The 12,373-nt window shown below is 37.1% G+C and overlaps 1 protein-coding gene across 1 annotated transcript in view; it reads left to right on the top strand.

The window, feature by feature from the left end:
• Positions 1-12,373, top strand: part of Sdk1 (sidekick cell adhesion molecule 1) — an 827,695-nt gene that overhangs the window by 262,882 nt on the left and 552,440 nt on the right. The gene's annotated exons all lie outside the window — the stretch shown is intronic.

Genomic DNA, 12,373 nt, shown 5'->3' with positions numbered 1-12,373 from the left:
AAACATATACCTCCATAAAGAATGCTTTTTAATATTCTTCCTTAGATTTCAACAGTAAACAGTGATTTTCCCTTTTAGTCCCAGCTAAGATGGCAACATAGACCATAGCTTCCCAATTCTCCAACCCATCTTACTAGGTTTTGAGAAAGTTGAGAAGCTGAAGGGAAATGTGGGTGCTATAGACAGGAAAGACCTGAGGGACCTTTAGAAGATAGCAGCTGCTCTGGCTTCTGATGTTGAGGCATGGGTGGCTGCAGCCTGGGGTGCTCTGAGGATCTGGAGGAAAGTTGTTTTGAAGCTATTATTTTTAAAATTAATTTTATTGGTATATTTTAGGTACACAATATAATGACATTCATCATTGGAAATTTACACCTTTACATAATCTCTCTTGGTTCTTATTTTCCCCCCTTCCCTTGCCCTCCCTTCAACCCCTCCAGCTCTTCCTATTTACAAAGACTTTGTTTCCATTTTTTCATTTTCTCATATTCTATTCCTTCTTTCTTTTCCCCTACCCCTCCCACTTCCCCTTCCCCTTTGCCCCTTTTCTTCCTATTTCACATTATCTATTATACCTTTTAGTCCTTATTTACACTTTGAGTTTCTCACACCAGAGAAACTATTTGGTATTTACACATGTGTGTCTTATTTATTTCACTTAAGAGTATCGCCTCAATGTGCATCCATTTAGCTGTACTCCATTTTATTTTTTAAAAACCCCACATTTTCTTTATCCAGTCTCCAGTTGATGGGCACTTGGGCTGTTTCCAAGTTTTAGTTATTACAAATTGTGCTGCTATGAACATGGGTGCACATATTTTTCACTGTGGTATGATTCTTTTAATTCTTTGGGGAAGATCCCCAGCAGGGGAATAGCTGGGTCAAATGGGACTTCCAGTCCTAGTTCTTTGAGGTATCTCTATACTGATTTCCACAGTGGTTGCACCAGTTTACACTCCCACCAGCAGTGGAGCAGGGTTCCTCTTTCCCCACAGCCCCACCAGCATTTGTTATTGGTTGATTTCATGATAGCAGCCATTGTTTCTGGGGTGAGGTGGAATCTCAGCGTTGTTTTCATTTGCATCTCTCGAATGACCAGTGATGTTGAACATTTTTTCATGTGTTTATTTGCTATTTCTACTTCTTTGTCTGAGAAATGTCTATTCATTTCAGATGCCCATTTTTGGACTGGGTCTTTAAATTTGGGAGGTCTGATCTTTTTAAGTTCTTTATAGATTCGATAGTAGACCTTTGTCTGAGGAAGAGCAGGTGAAGATTTTTTCCCACATTGTGGGTTGTCTCTTCACACTGTTGGTAGTGTCTCTTGCTGTGCAGAAGCTTTTTAATAAGAAGAGATCCCTCTTTTTGATTGATTGTGCTTGTTCATGGCAACTGAGGTTTTGTTCATAAACTCTTTTCCTACACCAATGTCTTCAAGAGTTCTACCTAACCTCTCTTCCAGCCGGTTCAGCATTTCTGTTTTAATATTTAGATCTTTCATCTATTTTGATTTTAGTTGAGTGCATGGTGAGAGATAGAGGTCTAGTTTTAATCTTTGGCAAGTTGAAACCCAATTTTTCCAGCACCGTTTATTAAGGAGGCTATCTTTCCTCCAGTGAAGGTGTTTGGCTCCTTTATCGAAGATGAGTTGGCTGAGTGTGTCTGGTGTTGTTTCTGCATCTTCTAATCTGTTCCACTGGTCCTCAGGTCTGTTTCTTTGCCAGTACCATGCTGTTTTTATTACAGTAGCTTTGTAGTATAGTTTCAGGTTAGGGGTTGTGATATCCGCTGCCATGTTTCTGTTGCCTAGAATTGCTTTTGCTATTCTGGGTCTTTTCTTGTTCCAAATGAATTTTTGGATTGTTTTCTCAAGGTCCGTGAAGGATGCTGCTGGGATTTCAATTGGGATTGCATTGAATCTATATAGCAGTTTTGGAAGTATGGGCCTTTTCACTATGTTTGTTCTTCCTACCCAGGGGCAAGGGATGTCTTTACATTTTCTGCTATCATTGAAGCTACTACTTTTTTAAAGTTACACCAAAATGTATATAACATAAACTTTACCATTTTTTCAGTGTACAGTCGAGTAGCATTAAGTACCTTCACAGCTAGTTTTCTTTTTCCTCTCCTGTGGCTTTGAATTTTGTTTCTGAATTGTTACTCAAGTGTATGAGCAAAATCAGTAACCTCAGCTCTTCAGGCTTTCCTTATAAAAGACCTTTGTCGAACCACAATGGAAACAAACATTTAAATAGGATGGGACAAGCACATGAGCTGCAGGAGTGGACAAGATACAGAAAACAGTTTGCCAAGGAAATTTCATTGATGCCTTTGAAAAGTCTAGGACCCAGAAAAAGAAAAAACGGATGTAAAATAACTGCACTAAAATTCTAGACTTTTTCAGCATTATTGAGTGGAGGGGGAGCCAAAAGGAGTTGAGAGTAAGAATAAACAAACAAGGTTGTATATGAAGGCCCGATGCTGGATATGAATAATTGGAGGGTGCAGCTTTTAAATCAGCACAAGAAAATTGTATGTGTAATTAAAAAGCAAAGGAGGAGCCAGCTTTGAAGAAAAGAAGAAAAAAAGAAAATGGAGTAAATGAAAATATGAAAAAATGGTCAGAAAGTTCTAATATGGCAGTAATTGCATATATGGCACTGGGTTATCCATCATAAACAGAGATTCTCAGACTGAGTGAAAATAAGACATAAAAATTGTAAGAAACACACTTCATGAGAAAGAGAAAGGTTGAAAATAAAGTGGCAGAAAATATATGAAATAAATATTAACCAAGAGAAATCAACAATAACTTAAATATATAATAACAGGCAAAGGAGGATGTCATGTATTGGTAAAATGAACTTTAGGACAAGAAGATGTAACCATAAGAAGTGGATGTTAGCCAGATGGAGTGGCACACGCTTGCTGGAGGCTGGGGCATGAGTATCATAGTGAGTTTGAGGCCTGGCTGGAGTACATAACAATACCCTGTCTCAACTCCACCCACCAAACTCAAAAAACAAGAAATATAGATGTTGACAGTATAGCTTGAAAATATACCAGGCAGCACCTGTCAGAACTGGAGAGAGAAGGAAGGAGGGAGGGAGGCAGAAAAGGAGAGAGGGGGAGAGATTGTTTCAACAACTGTAGTTAAAGACTTTTACCGTACTACTCTCACACACTAATAAATTCTACAGTCAGAAAATAATCAGAGATGAAAGAACCCGAACAGTGTAATTAATAGTTTGAGCTATTAAAAAATCTACTTAAAACTGCATGCTCAATAAACTGAGAATGTGTATTTTTTAGTACATATGCAGTGGTTATAAAAACAAACTGTCATTAAGGGAACCTCAATAATTCTCTTAAGATGAAAGTGATACAAATTATGTTCTTTTAGTATTGTAGGACATAAATTACAAAATGACAGCTTTTGCACAAAACCATATGGTTACAAATTAAATAAGGTAGTTTTAAATAACCTTTGGGTTAAGTAGGAAATAAAAAATAAAATTATGATATATTTAGAGCTGAAAGAAAATGAAAACATTAAATGTCAGAATTGTGGGATATAAATCAAGCAGTTCTTAAAGGGCTTTTATAAGCTATATGCATGTATCAATGAATAAGGACAGTTAAAAAGTCAGTGAATCAAAAAGTTTTAAAAAAATCAACAAAGCAAAAACTCAAGGAAACAGAAGGAAAAAAATAATAAAGTAAGTACAGAAAGCAATGAAATTAGAATGCTTTTAACTGTAAATGATAGCAAAGGTTAAGAATGGCCAAACCTGGCTCTATGAAAGATAAGAGACCTCTTAACATAGCTACTTGGAGGCTAAGGCAAGAGAATCACAATTTGAGAAGAGAAGAGCCTAGGCATTTTAGTGAGACCTTGCCTCAAATTTAGGAAAAACAAACAAAACAAAAAACCAAACCAAGAAACCACAAAATGGCCGGCCAGTGAGGAAGCTGTTGGTGGAGTGCTTCACTAGTATGTATGAGCCTGGATTCAGTGCCTGATGGTCCCTCCCACTGGCCCTGGAAAAATCTTTGCCAGACTGAACAAAAAGAAGACAAGTTAAAATACAAAACAACAAAAGAGGACCTAAGACATTTTCAAATGATTTGAAAAAGTGTTAGAACAAATATATCTCGATAAGTTTGGTAGAAAGTGAAATTTAATAAATTCTCAGAAAAAATACAAAACAACAAAATCATTAGAAGAAATAGACAATATGATTAGACTTGTACATCATAAATAAATGGACATGGTGGTAAAAGATTTTTCTTCCCCCAAACCCCAGGGAAAACTGAATAGGCAAGTCCTACTGAACTCTTAAAGAGTCAGTTCTTATCTTTTACAAGTTATTACACCAAAAATAGAAAGAGAGAGAGATACCCATCTTATTTTATAAAGTGAATCCTTGATCAGAAAATCTTTGAATGTATGACAGTGCATTGTAAGTGAAGGAAAAAGTTGGCTATCTCAGTGCAGCAAAAGCAGTTCAACACCCAGTTATGATTCAGAAAAATTACATAAGTGAGGAATGAGAACTCCCTTAAAGGGTACATACCAAAAATGCTACCGAAGATTATACTTAATAGAAAAATAATAGATAGATTCTTTCTAACATTAGGGACAAACAAGTATACTGGTGCCACTCATAATTAATTGCAGATGACAACAAATCTAGATTTTCAAGCAGAAAGCTGTTGTACAGTGGATTAGCTACTTCAAGTTGGGCTGGAAAAGCAGGTTTGGCATGGGAGAAGATTGTAAGATCACACCACTGTAGTTACCATCCTACCGGGACAGGAAGCTGCCACTGTCATCACCATGAGCTTTGTAAAGACCCCACGAGTGGACGACACACTGCATGTAGAGACAGCTCTCCAGTCTTCCGTGCTACCATCCAGTGGAGCAGGGAAATGGCCTCTGCTTTACCTTATTATTCCAAGTCTCAGGAGAGTGCATGTAGTTGACAGATCCTACATTGTATCCAGAACCTTAGTTTCAAAGGAATCTTGGAAATGTAGTTTTCACCTGGACCTATTCAAATAGAGTGGAATGGAGTTTGATTCAATCTAAAGTACTTACTACTTATGCTTATAATATCTGCTGTTGTCTTATGTAGCAGTTGATGTCCTGACCAGTGTTATCCAGGAAGAAAAAGAAATATAGGTCATAAGTATTAGAAGGATTAAATAAAATTATCACATGTAGACAATATCATTGTAGCCACAGAATTTAATAAACTACTAGAACTAATATATATGATGACATTGTTGTATTATCTATAAGAATGCAATTTTCTATATTAGTAATAATTATAATGCAATAAAACAAACATACCACTTATAATTGCAATGAAAACTATACATGCACACTATATACCCATGAATTAAGATGTACAAAATCTCTTTGGAAAGAAAGTTAAAATTCAATTCTAGTAGAAGATAAGGTTATTATGAATGAGTAGACTTTGTATTTTCTTGGGTGTAGTATTGAAAATGCACGAGTTCTTCTAAAATTAATCTTTAAAATTCAAATTTTTCTCAAAATTTTAATTATATGTTCCTTGAAGAGTTAGTTAAACTCCTAAAAAGTGTAAAGCAACTTGGGAAATCGATTAATTTGATTATATCAAAATTACAGGATTCTATTCAATGCAAGCATCTATAGACAGGTGGACAGATGACAAAATGGGAAGTAATGTAAGTAATAGCCAAAATTTATAACAGGATGAGAGCAAATCAGTTTGTAGAACTGCAAGAAATGCCTGAAAATTCATATGAAGATTACAATATGAAGGGTACAAAAAGGACAAAGTTGGGGACATGCCCTTCACAACAGTAAACCCAGGAGACTAACCAACATGGGGTGGAATCATCGGATGCTCATCAGTAGCCACAGAAGTGAGACCTGAGACAAGCCAGTATCATTATTAGGGTAACAGCAGTTAGAAAGCTAAGAACGAAAGGGTGAATAGGGACCACAGTGTTTAATAGATAGGAAATAGGAAAATAGGAAATAGGAAATAGGAAGGAAATGATCAAATGAGAAGGGGAACCGGGGCAGGGGGCGAGAAGGAAAAAGAATGTAGGAAATAAATGGAAACAAAGCTTTTGTAAATAAGGAGGGAAAAGGGGGTTGAAGGGAGGGGAGGGATTGGGGAAAAAGAATCAAGATATATTATGTACAGGTACAAATTCCCTATGATGAATATGTTCATTATGAATATCTAAAATGTACCAATAAAATTAATTAAAAATGTAAAAAAATAACCCAACAAATACTGGTGGGAATCTATGAATATAGAAATTTCCTTGTAGTGGTGGTAGACCTATAGACTCTGTGACAATACTGGAAATGGGTCTAGAATTCTTACTTAAATTAGACACAATATTGGTCCAACATTATTCCCCTGGGCACATGTCCCAAGGACAGTTTCAATAACCAAATATGGGATATGCACGAGGTGTTCCGAGCAAAAAGATTTCTAGACTCAGGGTGCATGGGCTTCATTCTAGCAGTTGGGCAGAAGATGGTAGCTGCGTGCAGTGGAGTGCTTGGGAGCAACCACAGATACTGCAGCACAGAGAGTGGTAGGAAGTTAAACAACATAAAACTGAGGAGGACTAAGTGGGATGAGATTTTAATTGAGTTAAAAGGACCTGCACACAAAACTCATTTTGCAAGATCACATTCAAATAAAAAGATACTCACTAAACACATTAGAATTGATGTTTTTGTGGGGCAGCAGAAGATGAGATGTAAGAGAATGCATCCATGAATTCATCCACACATATACACAAAAATGAAGCCTTGCATGGACTGTTAATAATAAAATGCTGTGAATTAAAGAGTGGTTAGCATAAGCCTCTACCCCTGAAGCTTGAAAAAATGAAGTGGGATAAGTTTTAATTTTTACGTATTGTTGAGTTTACAGTATATGTTCAATTTTGTGTTCTGTTTTAATACTTAACATATCTCATGTGGTTATTATGTTCTGTAAGCATACATTTTGATGGTATGTCATATTCCTTTCATAGATGTAATTTATGCGAAAGTCCTCCAATGGTTTTAAAACAACACAGTAATGAAGATCTTTGCACTTATTATTTGATCACATTGCAGGTTATCTACTTAGCGAGGAAGACTATTACTCTGCTATTTGCTAACTGTATAACATCAAAGAAAATATCCTCTGTGCCTCAGTTTCTTCTTGGGTTATTAGGGTGAAATGACTGGGTACATGTGGTAGGATTAGAAAGTACCTGCAAACATAAATGCTTAGTAAGCAGTGGCTGTTATTCTACCATTATAGAAATAGAGGCACTGGGTTAATTACTATGAACTTTTTAAAGGCCCATCTTACTTTGAATATTTATTGAGTGTCACAGTAAGACTTGGGATTTAGACAAGTTAGACAAAAGTACTTGCCCTGGAGGTACTAAATTATCAGAGTAAACTGAAAAACAGTAAAATACATGTTAACGTGGTAGAAGTTCTACACATAAGGCTGTAGTTGGTTTTAATGGTACTCTGATTCAAATGTGCTCAGTATTTGGGTCTTCTCCTAACTTTTTCATTCTTTGTTTATGTTATTCCACAAATATCAGGAATTGGTAAACCTCTGTGGTTTTCCTTTAGTTCCTAATTGGTTCTTAATCAAGGTAAAGGGTTTGTGTGGCAGACCATTTGGTGACTATCACATCCTCTTTGGTTCTCTCAGTGGGGTGATCATTAAAAGATTTGCTGTTTGTACCTGTGTCATTAATGATAACATATGGATCAGTTCATTCTGTGTGTTAATCTTGTAAATCATATGCTTGGGACAATTCTGATACCACTATATCTAACTTTATAGCTGCTCTGCAGGTGAAAAATAACATTGTCCTCAGTGCTATCATAATTATTTTTACCTTTGTTACAGTAATGATCATTGTTATTCTTTGTATTGTACATATTTATTCACTAGATTTTAAACTCTTCTGGTCAGACACTATTGGTAGTTCACTGTTGAATACCTAAAATGGTTAACATTCAAGAAATTGTTGTCTAACTGAATGCTGTCTTCCCCCCTTGGTATATCTCCTCTCTTGAGGAAAATATTTGTTATGTCCCCAGAGGTTCTTCCGTATTACATTCTGAAAGATGTGCAGCCTGTGGCCAAGAGGACAGAGTTACTTCAATGTATGACTCTACCAGTGGTGACATAGAAATGTGACTCTGTACTGGCTATATTGGTGTCATCTTTGGGAGTATCTGTAATGGATAATGTTGATCACATCCTTCAAGCACCATACAAATTCTGCAAGTTTTGCTCCTTCATGCTGCATATTTCTCTTTTATATTGTTAATAAATAGAAAATATTTTCTCAAAGGAATTATAGGCCATTGATTTATCTTTTTCCCCCTGTACCAATAAACAGTTATGTTTAATTTACTGTATCATTATTTACTGTGGCATTTGTTTTTTCATAATACTACACTAGTATCAGTGGTTTGGACCTTAATGATATCTGAAAAAATAATGATTCTGTATTTTTGGAAACTTACTTAAAATATATATCTTGCTTAGTTTAAAAATGCACTTAAATTTGGTGAAAAGGATACAGAGAACATAAAAACAAACATATAGGTAAGAAGTGAGGAAAAACAGAGTAAGCATTGAAACTGGAAGTGAAGCAGATGAAAAAATGCAGAGAGCTCAGTGCATTCTCCATGACTGTGCCTGATTTAGTGATAGGCTACTTAGCAACCAACAGAAAAGGGCACTGTGCTCTAATGGCAATGGCCCAGTGACATCCTCATAGTAGATGTAGTGAAGAGTTCCCAAGGACCACCCATACCACTGCTCCATGAAGGATGTAGTCAGCCTTGCGAATAGGCCAGAGTAAGTCACTAATGGTTTCCCAGCCCTCGTGGCCTATCTGCTGACTGCAAGACCAGGGTTTCTGTGTCCTCTCTTTCTCATTGGCATCTGCTTTGCACTTATTGAAGGGAGTTTTCTCTCCAACATGAACTAATAAAGAGGTTACTTTTGGGGGAAGAATTTGGCTTCAAATTTGTTAAAATCTGTTATTCATGACATACAGTTGTCCTTTCTCTATTTTGATGGGCCTTGTGCACACCTGGGTGACAAAACTACCATCTTCCTTTGCAGCTTCCTTTCAGGGGCACAGAGTGTTTTTCTCTCTATGTGGTATTAGGGAATATCATTTTCTCCTTATCATCCTTTATATCCTCACACTCTTAAATCAAGGAAATAATTAGATCATTTGAAAGAAGAGTTACAGAACCCCTGGCTCTTTTTCTCTCTGTAGGTCTCAGCATCTGTGGGTAGGGCTCCTGCCTTCATTCGCTGCTTCCCTGCCTTTGAAAGTACAATTTAACTAATGGCTTCCTCTCCCAAGCCATGCTCTGCCTCTCACCAGACAACACGGTTTCCCATTGAATCCACTGCTCTTCCGAGAATGCCTCCAATTCTGTCTTATCTAGAGAGACTTCTTGTTTTTTAACGATAGGTTAATTTGTAACAACACGATCATTAACTTGTGTCGCAATCACAGATGGTGATGGCCTGGTCATGTCCCACAGCATCGCGTGCTGAGACATGGAGAGCTGCCTCAGTTTGCGGTGCTGATGTCCCCCAGAGGCATTTTAGGCTTTGCTCCACAAAGTGCTTTATTTTAACACAAATTAATGTTCTTTATTTTGTTCAGTGAGCTTTGTCAATATATAAATGCTCAGAATTCATTATAATCACAGTTGCTTGCTTACTTTTCATGCATGCATCTTTAATCTGTGGTGATTTATGTGTTTACCATCTGTAGTATGAATTTTTCTGTCAGAATATGTACTGAGATATTTATACTTACAGTATACACATTTGTTTTACATTTTCCCGGGGAGATAATATTTTACAATTTCCCCAATCATATTTATTTGATAAAATGAGGATCTTTATGTTGTTTGTTTTTTTAAAATTCTGGTTAGGTATCCTGTATTATTTAATTTAATTTAGAACTTGCTTATTGAAGCCAATAATTTACTTAAATGCAATAGTTGGAATATGAATATATATAAAACTTATCCTGGATAGTTTAATAATACTGACCTACAAAATCTTGGTTTTTATGTTGTTCTTATTGTAGATTATTTGTTGTTAAGGGAGCAGCTCTAATTTTAGATTTTTTATGCAGAAATTCATGGTTCTACTTTTAAAAATTAATAGCTGACCTAAAACCATTTTTTAAAGAATAAACTTTGAGAAATGTGAGGACTCACTGAATATAGTATTCTTGGTCATCAGAATGAGATCAATTTTTTAACTTGGGAAGCAGCTTTAGCATGAATTATGAGGAAGTGTAAAGTGACCTGTTTTCTTAATGTTGAATTAAATCTGCTCCTCTGTATTTCAAAGCTAATTGGTAAACTTCTGCCTAGCCCTTTAAAAGCCATCAGTCATTGTGGCTCAAACTGTTGTTCCCTTTTCTTACCTGAGTTACTTACTTGTTATTCTATTTGGAAAATCTTTAAAATCTACTCATTGTACTTGTAAGTGCACAGGATTAATTGTCTCACCATCAGTGGTTCCGCAGCCTGCCCCGCAAGTGGAAGGACCCAAGTTCCACCCTGGTACCAAAACAAACAAACAATTGTCTCACCACCTGTGCTGAACCATCAGTGAACAGGCACACTTAAAATGAAGCTTTCAGATCAGCAAGAAGTGACTCATGTTTTTAATTCAATTCAACAAACATCTACTGTACACTTCATATGGTCAAAGGACAGTAACTGTGAATGATAGGACTAAGTCAGTACTTCGTAATTTAAAATAACCTGTTTTTTTTTCTTATTACTTTGCCAGACCTTAAATTTGTTTAGTGACATTTCATGAATTTTGGTAAAGATATTTTTAGTTAAGGAAAATCCTAGGCAATAATGCTCTAGTAAAGAGGATGTAGTACATTTTGGGGATTGAGATCTTTTAGCCCCACAAGGTGTGAGAATGAAGATTGTATTCATGATGGATACCACGTCCTGGGCTTAGCATAAACACTGTGCCTGACTGGAGAAATTTCTCTCCTTCTGTCCTGTTAGGTGGCAGACCACTGGAGGGCCTTAGAGAGGCAGCTGGAATGTGTCAGGAAGGGCACTGATTAAATGAGCCCAAACATAACGGCCTAGCAAATTGCTTCACATTGTGGGAGTTCAATAAATAATGCTTACATTACCCTTATATTACTATTTTATTCCGGTGAACTTTACTCAGTGAAGGTAGATGGACATTCATTCAATAGGCTATTTATTGAGTGCCTGTTAGGTGACAGGCGTGGTACTAGGTATAGCAGACTTAATTGTGAATTAGAGAGACTGGGTCACTACCTTCATAGAACTCCTACTTAGTGGGAGGTTCAGATGGGTGACGGGCCAACCAGTGAATGTGATGAACAATAGGGGTGCCGTTGGAATGTATTTTCCTAAAGAAGGGGTTCAAGAAGGAATTCCTATTGGAAGGGATGTCTCAACTGAAGGATAGGTAGAAGTTACTTAGACTAGGAGACCAAAGGACAGGAGGACATTGTTTTAGGAGAGGCACCATCCTCTGTGATGACCCAGAAGTGAAGACAGTGTGGAACCCCATACACCGGAATATGCAGCCCAGGTGGCTCCTGGCATGGCTGGTCTGGACAGTGCCGCTTAGCTTGCAGAGTCTGGGTTCACCCCCAAAGCAGTGGGGAGCTATAGATTTGTTTAAACTAGTGCTATGATCTGATGAAATACTTAGGTTTCTCTGGTCTCAGAGTGGAGAATGGACTGAGATGGGGTGTGCTCTTCATCAACAGAAAACAGGGTGGGTCTGTTTGCTCAAGGACCCAGGAAGACAGGCATTAGGAAGCCAGTGTCACTGGCTGAGGACAACAGATGCAGCTGCCCATGGAGGAAACAACAGTATGGGAAGACATGTGCACAGCCTGGGAAGAACTGAGTCCCAGGGATTCTTTTCAGTCACACCCTACACTTGCCTAATGGCCACTTCCTCCAAAGCTAGTCTTTGAATATGAAGAACAATAATCAAATGATGCTCTCCTCAGGAGTTGGGTGGGTTATCTTGTTTAGCTCAGAGCCAGAGCTCAGTTAGGAAACTGCAGTCTGTCTTGTGGTGCAGTGGCCAGGTAACATCGTGATTTCTGCTTTCTTTTCTGAGGCATGCTGAGAACCCTTGAAGAACCCCTCTCTTCTCCATTTTTTACTTTCCTTCTAGTATTCATTAAGGAAAAAAGAAAAAAAATAAAAAGGAAAAGAAATTGAGAGTATAATTAGGCAAAACCCAAACACTGTATTTTGTATTTTTTCTGA

The sequence above is a fragment of the Heterocephalus glaber genome, unplaced genomic scaffold (assembly GCF_053883595.1).
Source record: "Heterocephalus glaber isolate CG9 unplaced genomic scaffold, H.glaber_assembly_v1.0 deba00001610, whole genome shotgun sequence".
NCBI lineage: Eukaryota > Metazoa > Chordata > Mammalia > Rodentia > Bathyergidae > Heterocephalus > Heterocephalus glaber.
The sequence above is the reverse complement of the archived record's forward strand: the minus strand, read 5'-3'. Positions and strand labels throughout refer to the sequence as shown.